The 20,070-nt window shown below is 36.5% G+C and overlaps 1 protein-coding gene across 5 annotated transcripts in view; it reads right to left on the reverse strand.

Moving 5' to 3' along the window:
• Nucleotides 1-6,832, reverse strand: part of LOC105195844 (E3 ubiquitin-protein ligase TRIP12) — a 28,643-nt gene extending 21,811 nt beyond the window's left edge. For 2 of the 5 annotated variants that reach the window (XM_011161456.3, XM_011161452.3), the window contains exon 1: nt 448-1,153. The gene's annotated coding sequence lies outside the window, so the exon portion shown is untranslated. Of the gene's footprint in view, nt 1-447; nt 1,154-6,681 lie in introns of those variants that run through there. The other 3 variants (XM_011161457.3, XM_039447727.1, XM_011161453.3) reach the window with 2 other exon arrangements.
• Nucleotides 6,833-20,070: the final 13,238 nt, after the last annotated feature.

Raw genomic sequence — 20,070 nt, forward strand, 5'->3', positions numbered from 1 at the left:
CAACGGCGGCGGGTCGCTTTGCGCAGGGGGCTTGCTTCTCGAACTCGTATTCGTACAGCGTAACAAAGAGACTCGTGTAGCGAGCCACCATTTGCTTGCGATCGAGCAATGGAGGACGGGTTTCCACTCTCCTCCTCGTCCTACCGCGATCCGCACGCGCTCACCTCTCTCGCTCCGCCGTGCGTGACCTCAGGTTGAAATTCTCGAAAAAATAAAAAAAATAAAAAAGAAGCCTCCTCCTCCTCCTTTCCCCGTCGCCCTTAACCGTAACTCTCCTCGCTCGCTTCACCCCTCCGCTCACCCCTTCTCGGCTACGTCCGTACCTACGTCCGATCGCCTCTTCCTCCCACCCGCCTCGGCCACCCCACGCACTCCCTTCTCGCGATGCTCTCGTCAAGGAACTCGATTTGAAAACAGTACACGCTGCGAGCCAAGTATGCCTTTTACCTGAATGCGGGAGAAACACGCCCAGGGCATCGCGGCGACGATGATGAGACGAGGTTCTAATATTTCTTCACGGCTCAATTCTCTCTTTCTCTCGGTCTGGTGAAACACGACGCGACGCGACGAGACGAGACGAGGCAAGACGCAGATCGTCTTCGTTTCCTTCGTTTTATTGCAGGCACACAGACGTCGCGCACACGAATGCACATGCGAAGACACGGTACACTACTGCTGCTGCTGCTGCTGCTACTGCTGATGCTGATGCTGATGCTGATGCTGCCGTCGCTGGGCTCGGCGCATAGCCGAGCGAGAAGCGTTCGTGGCCGTCCGCGCCACGGCGCACAAGGGAACCGTGCTGCTGGAGTGTAGTACAGTGCACGCACACAGCACGCGCGCGCATGCACGCACGATACGCACACGCGCGCACGCACGCATGTACGCAGGCAGGCACTCCGACGCCGAGCGCAACGATGAGAAAACGAAACACGCCGAGCGATCGAGCGCCCGAGACACACACTGTAGACGAGCCGACCGGAATGTCGACGGTCGTGCGGCCTGGTGCGGCCGTCGGGTTGGTTAGGACTGGGTGGCCGTGGAATGCTCCGCCCCCGTCGCCAATGTCACACGCCAGCGGAGCCAGCTACACGCAGGCGAGACAGAGGCAACGCGATACGAGGCGACGGCAGGCACACAAGCACATATATACGCGCATGCACGCGCGCGTATGCAACACGGGTACGGCGACGGCCAGTCAGTCAGTCAGCGGAAACCGTCCGTTCCTGCGTTCGGAAACCTGTCGCGAGCGCACGCCGAGGGACAAGTACCCCGCACCAATCGCGGGCCGTTCTCGTGAGCTCAGGCCTGTGCTTGGGTGCGCACCACGTGAGGTGTCTTACCGGGGCGCGGATGAATTTTCTGTATCTCTTCCAAAGCAGAACAGAATCGTCCTAACATCAAAATGTCGTAAAATGTCTCTAAAATTATCCCGCGAAAAAAAATCAATACATTGTAGATGAGAAGCTTAAAATTCTTAAATTTATATAAAATCCACATTCAGATTTTGTTAAAACTTATTGAGTCCGATTTATATAATTTAATTAAATCTTAATATGTTTTTGATATGAGATGAAGATTCAATATAGTCTTAATTACAAATTTTCCTTATTAAAATATTATTAGTACTTTATTAAAGTTTTAATGAAACACATTAAATTATATTGTTGTCATATTAAATCTTTTTTAATTTAATTTTATTAAATTTTTTGTCGCAAGATTATTAAAAGTTTTTTTCGATCATTCACGATTTATTTTAAAGAAGACTACAGAAACATCTGCTAGAAACGAATTTCTATTCTAACAGATTGGTGTTAAAATATCGCAAAATCCAATTGCAATATTTGTAACGAGAGTTTTTAAAAAGCAATTTTTTGAAAAAAGAGACAAAATAAAAATTTAATTTCGGCTTTTTAAAACATACCCCCCCCCAAAAAAACTCATGTCAAAATATTATTTCTACGTAATACAATATGTTTAAACACAATTCATCTGCACTGCAAAGTAAGAAGTAGATAATATCATTTATTCTAATACTTTTGAAATTTCAAGGTCTAACTCTTTAGAAGCTTTATATAGTTTCGTAAAAAATAAGCTAAAAAGAATCCGATAACAAATGATGGAAAATTTTTTCTTCTACAAGACAAATATGCTAGAATGCAGATCTATATCTGCACCTCTAAATGAGGAGTAAATGAGTTGGCTCGTCATTGCTGCTGACCCTTAATGTCATTTTGACGTTATGTGACTTGTTATTCTGCTTGGGTTCCCTTTTCCCTTTCTATTTTCTTTCTTGAGCTGATGATAACGAAATGTTATCATGTACCATTACGGTACACGTAAAAAACCTTATCGATTTGAACAAAGCGAAGAAATAAATTATTGATAACGTATAGGTTATTATTACGATAACCATATATTTTCTTACAGAAAATAAAGGACAAAACTGAAAATTTGAAGATTTTGTTTCTACATTTTTTAAAATCATTTTGTGACTGCCAAGAGTTTGCGCATCACGAAATTTTTTTGCGCAGTATATCGAAATGTGATACTGCGCAATTTTCTAATAATTTTTGAAACTGGTTTGATCATATTGGAACAAACTTTTTGTAGCTTTGTAGAAAAATAAACTAAAAAAGTCTGATAGCAAAATATTTCTACTAGAAGATAAAATGTGCCAAAGTGCAAATATGTATCTGCATCGTGAATGAGTTTGCTCGTCATGCCGACTCTAAATGCCAATTTAACATTATCGTGACTTGTTAAAGATTTTGAAATAAAATATAAAATAAATAATAAAAAAAATAAAACGAATCTAATTTCAATAACTTCAATTTAAAAAATTAAAAAGTATAATTATCGAAAGAAATTATATTGAATGAAACTAAATGTGTCAATTGTTTCCATAAAAATTCGTCCATTAGTACATTAGATATTTAAATGTTAAAAAAGAATTTCCTGTACTATAGTTAAAATAAAGGACAAAATTGAGTTTTAAAAAAATGAATAAATCTAAACAGGACAGCTACTTAAAATAAAATAAAAAAATTATCCTCCACAATAAAGGATATTATCGTAATTATTACTAATTACTATTACTTCTTTACTGGGTGCCTCTAAATTGATTATGTAGACTATGTTTAAAAATACATTAGCCGAGTGTCCCTATTTCATTTTATCCTTGTTGCCGAATGTTATAAATAGGGATAAAATAATACAGACAATTGGGGCAATGTTTCTGAACGTAGCCATCATAGGATAATAAAAGAAACAGAAAATGTAAAACAATATTTTCGAAAACGAAACCTCGTTTAAAAGTATAGGTAAGATTTTAAAAGATTAATTACATAAGATTTAAAAAATAATTACATAAATACTTAAATACTTTTTTTCAAAACTCCTGCCTTGCGTCATGCATCGATATCTATTAACACGTTTCCTGCTGCGTATGCGCTTCATGTGCTGAACTTTCCATTCAGGCTATTTAATATTTAAGCTATTACATGTTACGTTATCATAAAAATTTTATAAATACATTATTGATGCTTAAATTATGTTTGGCACAGTTATTATTAATTACATCGGGACACAGTTTTACATTTCCTTTGTAATAAAATTATTATATAATAAATTTATAATTTTATAAATATTATATAATATATATATTATAAGTAAAACTATTAGGCTTTATAATGAGGGACGCATACGACGTACCATATTGCCAATGATCCGAACAAAAAATAATTGAAAATTGGCCCGGCACATATGTTAAAATAAGAATAAAAATAAGAAGTATACATTTACATTATATTTCATTGTAAAGCAATTTAAAATAATTTAAATATAATAGAAAAAAGATAGATCGACATGTGAGAACATAATTAATTAACTTCGTGGTCATATCTCTTGAAAGTTCCATAATGATTATACTAGGATCAAAATGACTCCAACATATTTAACTGGCTGCCGTATTCAGTTTTCGTTCTTTAAAATAAAAAAAATTGCTAGATATACTTTAAACACTATAGAATGTAAAAATACGCGGCTTTGTTAAAATTTTAATTGTAACATTTAAAAAATCATGAAATTTAAAAATTTTTGAAAAATAAATTTTTTACTTAAAAAGGTTCTAACTTTTTAATGTTGTTAAATAAAAAATTATAGCTAAATTTTGCAGATATGACATTTTCAGAAAAAAATAGTGCAATAGTTTGCGTTTCAAAAAAGATCTTTATTTTGAAAAATAAAGAGGGCTACTTTTGAAAAAAAAGAAGTGAAAAATTATAATATAAGAATATTTATTTAGCACAGTAAATATGTTTACTAAACTATAACATTTTAATCATCATTTAGCAGCAAATAATAAAACGCGCGATTTTGTAAAGAATAAATCATATAAACATAATAGATATATAAATATATATGTATGTGTATGTATAAGATTGCAGAAACAAATTAAAAGCTGTACTCAAAGTTACACTTACATCTCACTAAATATACTTAAGTGTATATATAATTCATAATAAATAAATTTAAGTGCATATATGATTCACAATAAATAAATTTAGAAAAATTTCACTAAAATCTACTGGTCACACTAAAGTCAGAATGACTTCAATACAAAAACGATGACGATTGCACGAATGGCTATTACACACACACATACACACACACACACACACACACTGATGTGCTGGATGCAATACTTGACATATAGGTGCAAAGGGGAAACTTTGAACTTCAAGTAAATGATAAGTTCCATTTCGAAATAAAAATTTAAAGATATAGAGCTTTTTTAAAGTCAAATTGATTCCGTGTGACCACGAAGGATTAAAAATGAGTCTTATTCTGTTATAGCAGGTCATTATATTGTTAATGCTGATATTTCTTGTAAGCTTTTATATACATTTTCAACTTTAACAAGCAGTTTGATGGTCGAATAAAGTTCATCTTTAATTATAGATGATAATTTAGATTATCAAAGAAAATGTGTGTGTGTGTCTAAATATCAAGATTCTTTTTCAATGAAATATCTTGAGTTTCTGAGACTTTGCATATGAACAAACGTATAAAAAAAACTTCATGCATTATTAATTTTCTATATTAACTTAATATATCATTAATTTTCAAAGTTTTCTAAGAACAGAGGTGCTTCACATAAAAAAATTTTGTTATTTCACTCATTCTATTTACTGTTTAATTTTTTGATTTAATTTTCCACTTCCTGTCCAATTATGCCATCAGGTCGGGGCCACCCTAGTATAACTATCGAACGCGAATGATATTATGCCAAGCGGAGAAATAATTTATTACACGTATATATAACGCGAGGAGAAAATTCGCATGATTTCTCATTCCTGAGTCACTGTGGGCCAACATGGCTGCGTCAAGGGACCAAAAAATTTAAAAATAAACCGAATAAACGATTAAAAGTTACTTCTCCTCTCGTGACGAGGAGGGCAACTCTCGTCACGCGCGTGCGCAAAATTCTCCCCCCTTGTATCGGAACCCTACTAGCCGCTCCTGCGCCAAGACCGCGTGGCGCGCGAACCGCCATCTTGCCTGGTCGTTTTTTAAATCTTCATTTTTACTTAATGGCAACGGGAACCTGTCCCACAATGTGCGCTTACATAAATCTCCCTTTTTTTTATCCGAGACTCCGCGCCATTTGCATAATCGATTGATCGGATATTCTGTTAAAAAGAAATAAATAAAAATAAAGAGGAAAAAAGATACGTGTATGTACACGCGCGACGTTTACGCACGCACGCGCGCGCGTGCGCGCGCGTGAAACCCATTTATGTAACCTGTGCTCATGTATTTACTCTGACGTGCGTGTTATCGCCGACGGAAATTGATGACGTTCACACGAAACCGTTCTGTCATCGTTCACCTTTAACGACGATGATCCGAACGGAGGAAGCCGAGAGGCGCGTCCGCTCCACTCTCCCAATATACCGAAGCTCGAGATAACGGCCCCTTTCGCAGATTCCTAAATCGGGAAACCGTGGATTCTCCAGGCAACGATCATCACACGCTTATTCCTCCTTCGATAAAAGTATCTTATCTGCGGTTTCGACGTGCCGTGTGTGCTTTTATGGATACGCAAGGTTAAAACGCTTTTGCGCAAACAGCGCGCTCGCGCGTTTCAAGGTCCGATCGGATTATTTGAACGAATGCGTTCGAATCGATCGAGGTATTGCGCCGCTGCGGAGAATTGCGTTGGGAATCGTCACGTTTAAACATATACGAGACGGCACGTCGTCTCACTTCCAGTTCCTGCGTTCCGTCCCGTCCCATCCCATCCCGTTCTCGCGACGCATTAGAACGAAACGACGAAATGATGACTCGGAAGCGGAGGCGAGAACGACTCGCTCGTTGTGTCGTAACAGATTGCGCCAGGTTTTCGGCCGTGGTCGCCCTCGATCGCGACAGACGACGATTGGCTGGAAAACGCATCCGGCAGCGCTCAATTGGCCGTCGATGAACGACCACAAACGACGACCTGTGGCGATGTCAAAACAGCCTGTCTGCCTGTTTGCCTGAGGGCTTGCATGTCTGCCTATACGTCAATCGTCGCGTTCGATCAGCTGTCCGTCGGTCCGTCGATCGCGCGGCCGACAGCAACGACAAATACGAGCGATGGTCCTCGTCGCCAGCGTGACGAACATTTTTTTTACTCACCGCAAAAGGGGAGCTCCTCCCTGGAAGTCGGACTCCAGTTACGCAACACGATGCGCGATGGGACACGTGAAAATACAGAGTGAGCTGTCAAGTCGATCCGTGCAGCGCGTCGTCTGCTACGAGATATCTCGACCGCGGTGTGAGCGCCGCATCGAGATGTGCGATATCATGGCCGACTCTTGCTCTAGGGGTGCGTTCCGTCATATTGGCCTAGTTTACACCGAACACTTGATACGAGGATCAAGGCTTGTTCTTTTTAGATAAACTTTTTGCACTAGCGCAAGAAGTGTAGTATAACATAACATAAGCACAACATAAAGCGGCGTTTACAATGAAGTCGTAGAGTCGCAGGAGCGATCGTAAATTTCTGTATTTTCGGTCGCAGTCGTAGTCGCTTGGAGTTGATTCAATTCCAATTCCAGCAACTACCGTCACTACGATTGACCAATTACAAGAGAACATGATATATCGCGTATTAACAGAAACTTTATTTGGATTTACGACCACTCCTGTGACTTTACCTCATTGTAGACGCCGCTTAAGACCGATGCACCAATGAACATCCAACATAAAGTTGTCATATTGATTTACATAAGATTTCCATTAGTCCAGAAACCTTAAGGGCCTTACATATGAAATGCATAACATAACATAAGCACAACATAAGACTAATAGGCCAATGAGCATCCAGCATAAAGTCGCCATATTCATTTATATAACATTTTCATTGGTTCGTCGATCTTATGTTGTGCTTATGTTATGTTATGCATTTCGTGTGCCAGGCCCTTTAGTTGTTTTTACGTTTATGACTATTATAACCGAATATTGCGTCAGCGATCATGAATGTATCGTAGTGTTATAGCGTTTTTGACTGCAGTGGGTTTTAACCCAGGTTTGTCGCCATTTGCCAGAATTGTTCAATTTCAAATTATTAATTTTGCTAAAAATGATAAAAACATTTTTATAAGGGGGAAAGAGGTTTATAATTTAATTTAAAATCAGATATTCGCTATTTCAAGACTACAATCTTTGCTGAGATTGAATGCAAAACAATAATACAAAGAAATTTAATTTTACTAACTTACACCCAAGGACTTTGATTCTGTCCATGGGGAAATTGTCTAAACTGAGAAGTCGTTATCTTTCTACATACTTACAGTTTATGATTAACGTAACGACCAATAAGGGCCTCGTACATGAAATGCATAACATAACATTGGTCGGCCAAGTTACGCTTACGCGAGTTACGCCCCATGTACTGAAAATCTATAGTTCATGTTACGTATACTATAGATTTTCAGTACGCCAGTAAGGGCCTCGTACATGAAATGCATAACATAACATTGGTCGGCACAAGTTACGCTTACGCGAGTTACGCCCCATGTGACGGCACTTTAACGGCTAATCAGACTTAAGCCTGCCGCAGACGATACGTTTTTTCTTACGGGATTGCTTACGTGCTCCTATACTGGCAGTCTTACGTGCTCCCGTACTGGAAATGGGTAGCTTACGGGCTACGCTACTGGCTCGCGTACTGGATTTTCGTAATAGATCATTTTTCTTACGTGATTCTGTACATGATGTAAAAAACAAGGTGAAACAACGCGCATCGTCGGCGGCTCGATGCGCGGTAAGAGGCGTGGCTCAATTTGATGCGCCAATGAAATTTGGGTCCAAATATATCCGCGCAATTTAAATACGAAACAATCGTATGTAGTCACACGTACTTAAAATGTAGTTGTTAAAAAAAAAATATATAAAAATGTAAAAATACTTGAAATTTATTATCTTTAACACAAATCACTGTTGCAATAAACACTGTTGTTAAAAACATGAAATATAACAATTTAGCCATACACATAAGCTCATTCTTATAACTTTCCAAATTTCTTCTAATCCAAGTTTAAAAAATTTGAAATCACAATTTTCATTAATGTACAAAGTCTCAACCTTACCTTCACGTTCTTCTTTTTTTAAATAGCTTTGAATTTCTTTGATTCACCAATTATTTCAAATTCACGTATAAATACAAGTATACATACGTCCCAGTACCGGAGCCGTAGCCATGTTGAATCTCAAAATTTGGACCCAGTTCTGATTGGTCTAGAGTATGGTCTACTGCGCATCTGGTTACTTGTTTCACCTTTCTTCTTACATCATGATTCTGTACTGGTTTATTGTGAAAGCCAATCAGGACGCAGTCTGTATAGGTTATACTGGGTTATACCAGGTTGTCGAAGTGTTGTCAAAGTTCAAACGTGAATTCACTTCGCAAACATGACGTCGTGCAAAAATGAAAAGACTTTAAAATAATCCAAAAAAAGTATTTTATGTTTAATAGAGACCTACTAATAGGTTAGGTTAGGAACCTAACTATTAAGGAACCTAACTACTAATAGGAACCATGTTTATATGCGATAAACACACCAAATTACCATAATAAACACAGTAAAAGTGAGGCATTAAAGAATGTATTGACTGTCGACTCCATAAACGTCGGCGATATTTATTTTGTTGTCGCAATTTTTCAATAATTAAAAATAATGCAATAGCAATTTTACGACAATGTACAACTGTTGCAATAATTTCATCCATCTCATCTATCTCATCCATATTTAAGCGTGCCGCTTCTATGAAACAAATTTCAGTTGCTCAGCCCGTACGAAAACTCACATCGTGTGAAGCCACGGCCAGTAGCACTGCCAGTACCATTGCCCGTACGGTCATGATGTAAAAAACAAGGTGAAACAACGCGCATCGTCGGCGGCTCGATGCGCGGTAAGAGGCGTAGCTCAATATGATGCGCCAATGAAATTTGGGTCCAAATATATCCGCGCAATTTAAATACGAAACAATCATATGTAGTCACACATACTTAAAATGTAGAAGTTGTTAAAAAAAAAAATATATAAAAATGTAAAAATACTTGAAATTTATTATCTTTAACACAAATCACTGTTGCAATAAACACTGTTGTTATAAACACGAAATATAACAATTTAGCCATACACATAAGCTCATTCTTATAACTTTCCAAATTTCTTCTAATCCAAGTTTAAAAAATTTGAAATCACAATCCTCATTAATGTACAAAGTCCCAATCTTATCTTCACGTTCTTCTTTTTTTAAGTAGCTTTGAATTTCTTCGGTTCACCAATTATCTCAGATTCACGTATAAATACAAGTATACATACGTCCCAGTACCGGAGCCGTAGCCATATTGAATCTCAAAATTTGGACCCAGTTCTGATTGGTCTAGAGTATGGTCTACTGCGCATCTGGTTACTTGTTTCACCTTTCTTCTTACATCATGCGTACGGTAGCAAGCAAGAAAATCCAGTTAGAAATCTAGTAAGAAAAAACGTATCGTCTGCGGCAGGCTTTAGACACACTTTACCTCCCGCAGTAGCTTCCACTATCGTAAAGGGCCTCGCACATGAAATGCATAACAGAGCATAAGCATAGCATAGAGCCTCTGAACCAATGGAAAACTTATGTAAATCAATATGACGATCTTATACTTAATGCTCATTGGTTCATCGGTTTTATATTGTGTTTATGTTATGTTATGCATTTCATGTGCGAGAACCTTAATGCTTTCTGTTCCTATCATTGACGTACAGAATGGACTGCTGATGAGCGTGATGGGGGTAGAAAGACACATAGCGTTTTTCATTGGGAAAACTAGTGCGCACTGAATGTGCACTTGCTGCAGGTAATTGGGCGTTTCCGTTGGCACCGTCATCGCGCGAACCGAAACGTCCAATTGCCAACGGCGAGTGCACACTCAGTGCGCACTAGTTTTCCCAATGAAAAACGCTAACAGAGAGTGAGAAGCAGATAATACGAAGGGGAAGGTACTGATAGCGCACAGTACTATTGCACACAAGCCACTCACAACCACTCATATCGCTTGAACAGAAGAATATCACTAGGCACCAGTCGCTGTGATTGGCTGTGTGCAATAGTACTGTGCGCTGCTATCGGTACCTTCCCATACGAAGAACGTTTGTTCTCTGTCTAATAAGTTTGATTGGTTGTGTGGCCCCAGCAATCAATCAGACTTAGTAGACAGAGAACAAACGTTCTTCGTATTGTCTGCCTCTCACTCTATATGTCTTTCTACCCCCACCACGGTCATCAGCAGTCCATTCTGTATGTCAATGGTTCCTATATTTCTATGTCCATGGCGAGAGCTATAACCTATAACACATTAGGTTTGTTCGAGTTGCTTGAAATCCCCAAAAATTTTTGCACTCAAGATGAGATAAATATATATTCGACCGTGAAAAAGAGAGAGACGACGAAGAAATTAATTCAAAAAGGGCAGCAACACGAACAGGCCTATTGTTCCGTGACCGTCGTCGACGTCGTTGTTGAAACTGGAATGCTGTGAAGTCCGTTTGGAGCATTAAACGTGTGTGGATGCGTTCGTTTATCCGTTATCGGAATTATTTTTGATCTCTGCAATCCGCATGTGAGAGACGAGTACTAAATTAACTAATTAGGTGCTGTCATAGCAACAAAATGACATAAGAGATTAAACTGTGAATCAACCCTTGTTTCCAGTGCTATTTTTTAAAAAATTAAGAATTATTAACCGCCACACTTGGTATATTAATTTATATCACAACTAGAACACACGTCATTCATGTCACTAAGAAAACGGTTGTTTTATTTTTCATAAAAAAAATATTTACATACATATATTTAGCAGATCGGTAATGTAATGTCATCTAATTCATGTTGTGTTTCGTATACGTAAGTTATATTGGATCTTTCAGAGAAATGAGATTAGCCCTTAGATTATTTATAAATACTTTTGTATTTTCTAGAATTATTATTTTTTTTATTGAAATTATCAATTAATTCAATGTCTCTTATGTCTTATAAGTTGTTTAATTTCTTTATTATTCTACTATATTATATCTTTATTGTTTTATTATTAATTGACTTTTTGTAGTTAATATTGTACAGAATAAAGAACGGTGAAATATGATAATGCGGTATTTATCATCTGTAGTAGAACACGTTTTTTTATTGAAAAAATTTAATATTATAAAATTTAATATGTTATGTTTCAACATATATGCTACGTTTAACACATTGAAAGATATATATGTCTCTCACCAAGGATGTACCTTCTAATGAGGCCACATATAATCTAGCAATATTTAGAGAGTACTTCTTTTTTCCCCTTTGCAAAAAGAACAATATTAATTTTTGTATTTGCATTGGAGCGGGGTACCATTGAACGCTGTACACTAGGTTCCACCGATGCCTTAACACATGAACTTGTACGCGTGTCAAGGCATATCGATATAGTAAATTCGGCGTGTTCTGACTCAAGATATTTTTACATTTTATGCCTGTCATCTGACAATTATACTCAATTAAATTATTAACAACAAGTTACCTCTTTTTGGTTTTAATTAAATTTTTCTTATATTAAAGTATATAATCAATTTTTAAGTCGAAATTAAATGTAATTGGTTTACTTTAAGAAAATTAATAAATATTGATAATAATATAAATGTTATATTAAATTTTAAAATATGTATTTTATATGGTTTTTAAATGCAATTTAAATGTTATTTAATTTACCTAATACTCTGTAGATGCTTGAATTTTTTAATCAATAGATTTTTCTATAAATTCAAGATAAAAACATTAAACTATTTTTCAATTTTTATACTTCTATAATATAAGGTTTTCAATTCATAAATACGAAATTAGACTTGGACCTTAATAATATTACTCTTAGACATTAATAAAAATATATTTTACATTTGCTTACAATGCAAATTTTGATTTTTAAAAAATGAAAATAACTTTTAAACGTTTTTTCTACCGTGATTTCGTTGATTTACTACCTTGAAAAAACTACATGTGTTGTCTTTGTTCCCAACTTCTACAAAATATATTTTTATCAGATTTTTTCTGATAAGGTGCGCTACAACAAAAAAAATTAAAATAACATTTTTCTTATTAATTTTCTTCAAGAAATGAGCAGATAAATCGTTTATACCAGCTCTTCAACGTTTTATTTGTCTATATTCCATATTGTAATGTTTTGCTGATTACAAGTTGAAAGTTATCGATAACTAAATAACTTTTTAATTTTTATAATTCCACAACATAAGCATTTATTTCATATTTATGAAATAAAAACCTTATGTTATGGAATTATAAAAATTGAAAAAAAATTTAGCTATCACTAACTTTCAACTTGTGATCAGCAAAATATTTCAATATGAATTTTGTAGACAAATAAAACGTTAAAGAGCTGATAGAAATAATTTACCCGCTCATTTTACGATAAAAATTAACAAAAAATGTTATTATTTTAATTTATTTTATTGTGGCCTACTTTTTGAAAAAAGTCTGAAAAAATATTTTTTGTAGGAATTGGGAACAGAGTTTCACATGTAATTTTGTTAAGGTGGTCCATCAACGAAATCAGGGAGAAAAAATGTTTAAATGTTATTTTCATTCTTTATAATCGAAATTTGCATCAAAAATAAATGTAAAAAATATTTTTATTAATGTCAGAGTAATATTATTAAGGTCCAAGTCTAATTTCATATTTATGAATTGAAAACCTTATGTCATGGAATCATAAAAATTAAAAAATAGTTTAATGTTTTTATCTTGAATTTATAGAAAAATTTATCGATTGAAAAATTCAAGCATCTACAGAGTATTAAGTAAATTAAATAACATTTAAATTGTATTCAAAAATCATATAAAATATATATATATTTTAAAATTTAATATAACATTTATATTATTATCAATATTTATTAATTTTCTTAAAGTAAACCAATTACATTTAATTTCGACTTAAAAATTAATTATATACTTTAATGTAAGAAAAATTTAATTAAAACCAAAAAGAGGTAACTTGTTGTTAATAATTTAATTGAGTATAATTGTCAGATGATAGGCATGAAATGTAAAAATATCTTGAGTCGGAACACGTCGAATTTACTATATCGATATGCCTTGACACGCGTACAAGTTCATGTGTTAAGGTATCGGTGGAACCTAATGTACACCAAAGGACTTTGATTCTGTCCACGGAAAAATTTTCCAAACTGAGAAGTCACCACTTTCTACATACTCGCAGTTCATGATTAATGAAACCACTAGAGTTTATTGGTCGTCATGAACTGTAAGTATGTAGAAAGATAGCGACTTCTCAGTTTGAAAAATTTCCCCATGGACAGAATCAAAGTCCTTGGGTGTACACCTAAGGACTTTGATTCTGTCCATGGGGAAATTTTCCAAATTGAGAAGTCGCTACCTTTCTACATACTTGCAGTTCATGACTAACGTAACGACCAATAAGCTCTAGTCATTTTATTAATCATGAATTGCAAGTACGTAGAAAGTGGTGACTTCTCAGTTTGGAAAATTTCCCCATGGATAGAATCAAAGTCCTTGGGTGTACAGTCACCTGCATTATAGTTGCGACACTTTTTCTTCAATAGTTTTTGGAATGTAACCTTGCTCATCGAGCGGCGAACGTAATTGGTTGGATCCACAAGTAAGAACCAATCATGTTCTCAGCTCTTGTTATAGTTGCGTGTTCAGAGACGCATCTAAGAAAAAGTGTCGCAACTATAATGAACACGACTGTACCTATATCATAATAAATTAATAGTTAAGAAAAAACATCTGAACAATTTTACCACATGAAGCGTATTGGTTATTACATTTAGAAAGAAAGGTCTAACAAATATATAATATGTGCATATAATTACACAGCCACACAAAAAAACAAGTGTCATGGGCGAGAGGTTAGACCTATGTACGAGGTGTGTTCAAAAAGTATCGCGAATTTTGTGTTTTTTCAAAAATTATTTATTTATTCATGAATATCTATTTTCCCCTTCAAAGTAATCCCCATGAGATATTATACACTTGTGCCAACGGTTTTTCCAATCTTCGAAGCACTTCAAAAAATCATTTTTTTTTATCTTGTTCAGCTCCTCCTTCGATGCCGTCTTTATCTCGTCAAGCGTAGCGTAACGTCGTCCTTTCATGGGCCTCTTCAGTTTAGGGAACAAGAAAAAGTCACAGGGGGCCAGATCTGGGGAATACGGTGGCTGCGGCATCATTAGTGTGTTGTTTTTGGCCAAAAAGTCGCGCACAAGCAACGATGTGTGAGCAGGGGCGTTATCGTGGTGCAAAAGCCAATTTTTGTTCTTCCACAAATCCGGGCGTTTCTGGCGGATTGCTTCGCGCAAATTGCGCATAACTTGCAGGTAATATTCCTTATTGACCGTTCTACCCTGTGGCAAGAACTCATGATGCACCACGCCCCTGCAATCGAAGAAAACTGTCAGCAAAACTTTCACATTCGACCGAACTTGGCGCGCTTTTTTCGGTCTTGGTTCGTGCGGCAGCTTCCATTGAGATGATTGAGCTTTGGTTTCCACGTCATAACCATAAACCCACGATTCGTCACCAGTTATGACCCTCTGGAGCAAATTTGGGTCGTCGCGGACAGAGTCCAACATCTCATTAGCAATGTTCATGCGATGCTGTTTTTGGCCGCAATTGAGCAATTTTGGTACGAATTTCGCGGCGACCCGTCTCATGCCCAAATCATTGATAAAAATCGAATGGCACGAGCCAATCGATATGTTTAGGTCCTCAGCAACTTCTCTAACGGTGATTCGACGATTGGCCAATACCATTTTCTCCACTTCATTAATTTTTTCGTCTGTTGTTGAAGTGCTCGGGCGTCCGGCACGCTCTTCGTCGTTCACATCTTCTCGGCCTTCTGAGAACATTTTGTACCACCGATAAACGTTGCTTCGGTCCAAGGTAGTTTCTCCGTATGCCACAGTCAACATTCGGAATGCATCCGCGCACTTAATTTCGTTTTTCACACAAAATTTGATACAGGTTCTTTGATCCATTTTTTTGAATAGGTAAAAATCGAAGACGATCCAAAACACGTGCAAGCAAAGCAGCTGTCAACAATTAAGTGAACATTCAAAATGGCCGAGCTTGTCGGCATAAGTGAGAGACATGAGTACCAACATAACGCCACAAAAAGATCGAAATTCGAATATACGTAACCCACGAAAATTCAAAATTCGCGATACTTTTTGAACACACCTCGTATTATTCCTATGTATTTTAACGTCCTGATACCGAATATGACTTCAGAATTGCTCCATCAGGTCAGGATTTTTTTTTACCTTTGAAAAAAATATTCTAATTTGAAGGAATTTTCGCCATTTTTTGAGGATAAAAAAATCTTGATCCGATAGAGCAATTCTAAAGTCATATTTGGTTTCAGGGCGTCAAAATACGTAGGGACCCTTACAAAAAAAATCACTGGCTGGATATTGTAATCCATGTGGTTTCTGTAATTTCGCCCAAAATTATCACATATGATGGATTACATACATGACGTAGTTACTGCACTGCAAATACTACAGTTGTCAAATTTTTATATTATTCTGTAGTAGGATTATACGCCATGCCACAGAATAGATCACACGTGTGTAATTATTGTACTAATGCCGCCCTCATGTTGCTTATGTGACAGGTTTCCTAACCCGAATAGTCATCAATCTTGATTCGGAGTTTTATTCGGAACGTGGTACCAAGCAGACATGTCACGAGAGCTCTTATAATTTAACTGCATCAGTAAGGCGTGATGGGGCGAAGGCGGTGTATGGTGCAATGGTTAGCTGAGTTGCTAAAAAAAGAAAATACATGCAGTAAAATCTGCATAAATTTAAAGTGCACTATGGCAAATGTTCCCCCGACCGGACCGGGGAGCAGATTTAATCCGTATCTTAAGGATGAAAGCAAGGAGATTAGGTCAAAAGGAAAAAGAGACTAAAATGGTCTTCAACCAAGGATCCGGGTGCGAGTGGCATCGAGGGATCGACGAAGACAACAATGGATTTAACATCGGAAAGCGAGAAGGGTAATAATACGGAAAAAAAGAGGAGTAACAAAGCGAAAGAGACAGGTTTGGATTTAGAAATAGATAAGACATCAGACAGAGAAATTAGCGAAACAATAGATATTCTGATAACGACAATGGAAAGTTCCGTCCAATTGAGCGACAAAGAGTATGTAGGAGGAAAAAGAAATAAAGAAGTAAACACGCGTATGAATGCGACGACACGGTTGACTTAATACTAATAGAGGATAGGTCAAATAATAAGAATATCAGTAAATTAAATAAACAGGGTACAACTCCGAACATTGTAGAGTTAGCTAATACCGACAACAATTTAAACCAGGAAAAATACGTAGTAATTGAAGGGGAATTAAAACCTATGAAAGACATTAAAAAGTGAATATAATAACCTGATCAAAGTATTGAGTAGTAGAATAGATAAAACGGTTAAAGGCAAATGCAAAATTAAATGTAAAATTGCACAAGAACATTGTACTACGAGCAAAGGTAAAAATTGTGTTAAGATCTCTTTATGGTGCAATCAGAATTGTATCCGTCCAACTAGTATAAACATGATTAAATATAATATTGCCACACTTACTTTTAAAATCGCGAACGAGGCTAACACTTGCTTAGATAAGCTTGATAATCTTTCAAATAAGTGGCTCCCTGGGTTTTGTTGATTTTTCAGCATTGTTTTACAGAGGTGTAATCACAGACTGGCCTTATAAAATTTCAGAATTATGGGAAAACATCGTAGATAAATAAGACATCTTCAAAATAGAGAAAATGGAGAGAAGAATTTGGGATCGGGATAACAAGAAATATTTGTGGCAATTTACTGATAATTTTCTTGTCACAATGAAAGGTAACACAAAAGTAGACAGAATCTTAATTTGTGACAAGTTACATACAGGGTGATTCAGAACGACCCATGTGTCCCTGTAGAGACGTGTTCTTGGATAAATTCTGAGTCGATTTTTCCTGTACGAAAATTTTGTCCGACGCTTACTTTTTGAATAATAAGAGGATAAAGTTAGCAAATCACGGGCCGTGTACACATGGTAGACAAAGGCGGCGGAACTCACCGTCCGATACGGGTAAGCGCCCGCGTCGGACGGTGAGTTGCGCCGCCTTTGTCTACCATGTGTACACGGCCCGTGATTTGCTAACTTTATCCTCTTATTATTCAAAAAGTAAGCGTCGGACAAAATTTTCGTACAGGAAAAATTGTCTCAGAATTTATTCAAGAACACGTCTTTACAGGGACACATGGGTCGTTCTGAATTACCCTGTATAGGATTAAAACTAAGATCTTATGTGGAACCAGTCAGGCAATGTTTCAATTGTTTTCAATTTGGATATGTCAAAGCTTTCTGTAGAAATAAAACTAAAGCCTGCCGCAGACGATACGTTTTTTCTTACGGGATTGCTTACGTCTCCTATACTGGCAGTCTTACGTGCTCCCGTATTGGAAATGGGTAGCTTACGGGCTACGCTACTGGCTCGCGTACTGGATTTTCGTAATAGATCATGTCCTATTTTTCTTACGTGATTCTGTACTGGTTTATTGTGAAAGCCAATCAGGACGCAGTCTGTATAGGTTATACTGGGTTATACCAGGTTATACTGTCGAAGTGTTGTCAAAGTTCAAACGTGAATTCACTTCACAAACATGAGGTTGTGCAGAAATAAAAAGACTTCAAAATAGTCCAAAGAAAGTATTTTGTGTTTAATAGAGGCCTACTAATAGGAACCATGTTTATATGCGATAAACACACCAAATTACCATAATAAACACAGTAAAAGTGAAGCATTAAAGAATGTATTGACTGTCAACTCCATAAACGTCGGTGATATTTATTTCGTTGTCGCAATTTTTCAATAATTAAAAATAATGCAATAGCAATGTACAACTGTTGCAATAATTTCATCCATCTCATCTATCTCATTCATATTTAAGCGTGCCGCTTCTATGAAACAAATTTCAGTTGCTCAGCCCGTACGAAAACTCGCACCATGTGAAGCCACGACCAGTAGCACTGCCAGTACCATTACCCGTACGATAGCAAGTAAGAAAATCCAGTTAGAAATCCAGTAAGAAAAAACGTATTGTCTGCGGCAGGCTTAAACGCATGATGTGCGGAGACAATATGCATGGAGAACGCCATAAGTCAACGTCTTGTAGCATTGTGAAGGAGACCATAGACCGACTAAGAAAAGTTATCTCATCGCTTTAAAAAATAAAGAAATAAAGATAATTTTGGTTTACAACAACATTTTATTTTCAGAAGCTGCAAGGATGATTGCCGATAGTTGTACAAATAAAAAAACAGCTACATACGATAGATACATGAATCCTACCACGTGGCCCAGTATGGTTGGTAATAATAAGAATAAAGAGACGGAAATCAAGACTTATGACAAAGCATCATCATCATTCGAACACACCCATCTTGTTAAATGGTCCAATATTGTGTGTTAGAATATAGTTAATGAGAGAGACAAAGAAAGATGATTATTCACGGACGGAATACAATAGTACAAGAAATAAAGACAACAATACAACGCCAAGTCTTCAAGAAATACAAAGGCACAATAGAAGAGAAAAAAAAAGAAACGGAAAAACGTAGACAAGAACACATGAACTATTACAAACAATAACAATACAGTAGAAATAAGTAAAGAAAAAAGAGGGATAGCCCTTCGCCAGACGAACAAAATTGAGGTGAGAACAGATAGGAATATTGGTTACGACAACGACGAGACCGCGAATGTCTGGTCTTCCAGCTTTGACTGGTCTTTACAAATTGCCAGGGACAAATGTTTAGCATCTCATGAATTTTGTAAGGATTTCTTAGAACTTTTAAAGAAATACAGTACTAATTCCCCACCAGAGAGAGAGGATTATGAAGAGGAATAAATACATATGGTGAATAAAATAAGCAAGGATTTGGATAAATGCCAAGAGGATTTAGAGACAGCAAAAAGAATAAGCATGGACGCCAAAAGAGGATATTGGAACCGGGGCGAAGTTGGCTGTCGGACTAATAGCTACAGCAATTTACAAAATACCATTCGATTGCTAGTCGTTTGCTAGCGTTTGCATGTTTTTTTGTTTCGTTTGCATACTAATTAGTTTAAATGAAAAATCGAAATTAAAATTTGGACAAGTTTTACTAGGTGAAATTGCGATTTATCTCATGATTTCGTGAATATTTCGGTGTCAAATCGTTTGCTAGTCGTTTGCTAGTTCCGTATATATAAGTATTACCTCGATAAATCGCGTCATAATTCATTTATTAATAAATGTAAATTTTATAGAAACTGTAAGCCTAGTTACTTTTTAGATGACCCAATGCGCATGCGTCAGTTTTGTTCCCCTGGGTGGTATACCTGCAACTGCATGAGAATTTGGCGTAATTGTATACTACCTTTAAATTTACAGTAAACAG

This window comes from Solenopsis invicta, chromosome 4, assembly GCF_016802725.1.
Source record: "Solenopsis invicta isolate M01_SB chromosome 4, UNIL_Sinv_3.0, whole genome shotgun sequence".
Lineage (NCBI taxonomy): Eukaryota > Metazoa > Arthropoda > Insecta > Hymenoptera > Formicidae > Solenopsis > Solenopsis invicta.